The 1,422-nt window shown below is 36.1% G+C and overlaps 1 pseudogene; it reads right to left on the reverse strand.

Annotated features, from left to right (window-relative positions):
* Positions 1-466: 466 nt before the first annotated feature.
* Positions 467-1,150, reverse strand: LOC149164978 (xyloglucan galactosyltransferase XLT2 pseudogene; annotated as a pseudogene).
* Between the last annotated feature and the right edge of the window lie 272 nt (positions 1,151-1,422).

Genomic DNA, 1,422 nt, shown 5'->3' on the forward strand with positions numbered 1-1,422 from the left:
ACTCTGAATGACCGCAATCCACTTCTCTTTAAAGTCTGAGATCAATGGATATCATTATTAAGCCATTGCACTTTTGTAGAAAGTCGTTAGATTGACTAATTTGAGTATATTTACAGTTAAGCAAATTTGGGGTTATTTTGGTTGGGCTGAAAATAACAAATTCTTTAATGGCCATATGTATGGGGCTGTATAAGTCTACCATTGCAGTTATTTAACTATGAGCATATATAGCTTCCCTGCATTTATATCTATGAACAAATTAGTTATCTGTTGTTAACCCTTAATTATCTAACAAAACTTACATGCCCTGAACCAATGAAAATCAGTGCACCAAATAGAATGAAAAATATACAATTGAAACATTCAATTTGTTTCAATTTACAAAGGCAAATTCTCCAACAGCTTTGAGTGGATTCTCAATTTACACAGTGCAGTTTTGATCTATAACACTTGATTTATTGGACATTCAATTTAGAAGACAAATTTCTCCAAACTGCTTTGAGTGGATTCTCATTTATACAACACTTTTCCATTAGTTTACATTTTGATAGTCCCCTGAATTTAATACTATTGTTGCTAAATGTGGATTCTATCATCATAACTGAATAATTCGATCCCGAATTCTTTTTGGAAATCTAATTTGATGCGACCATAAAATAAATAAACAAATAAGGAGTTCACACATTTTACAGTCGATTCCAAAACCGGTTACTCATGGTTCTGTGAAGCACGCCTTCAATGTTGAGATCGAAGGCATCCTTTGGAAAAATCTCACCATCATCTTTTTCTGTAGAATTCATGTAAAGAAAATTGGGTATAATCTTAATGATCTTTTCCTGCATTTTCCTAATTTTCTCCTCAGAATAACTGCTCAATACGTCCTCGATTTTGAGGGTGTTTATGGAATTCACCAATCTCTCCTTTGCAATAATAACATAGTAGGTTTCTGGGTCTGAAGGAAGATGCCATGTGTATTGCTCATACACAGAATCCCTTCTGAAAAATACGGGTATACACCCAGTTATCAACCCATGGAAAGTCGATCGCTGGGTCAGGGAATTCCCGGGCGCAGGCAGAAATTGGCCTTCAGCAATTCCTGCATCAGGGCCTCCGGCCTGTGACTGCACTGCATCTTAGTGCAATTCACCATCAGCCATTTCGAAGAATCCATGCATTGCTCAATAACGGCACGCCGGGTGACTTTTCTCAAAAACTTATTATGAGATAAGACTGTCTGGTCATTTGATTTCTGTATTTAGCCTTTTTCCTATACCTTTGGCCATTATCTCTTGTCTATTGTTCATATCCAGTGTTGCCGCTTCTGCAATGTTTATTTCATTTATTGGTCTGTAATAGTATTCTGAATTAGAAGATTGGTTTTCTCGTTCATCGAACAACAACAAATCATTCTGTAGCTTTGCT

This window comes from Pinus tabuliformis, chromosome 5_1 (genome assembly GCF_031772625.1).
Source record: "Pinus tabuliformis cultivar Carrire ecotype Pingquan chromosome 5_1, CPIR1, whole genome shotgun sequence".
Classification (NCBI taxonomy): Eukaryota; Viridiplantae; Streptophyta; class Pinopsida; order Pinales; family Pinaceae; genus Pinus; species Pinus tabuliformis.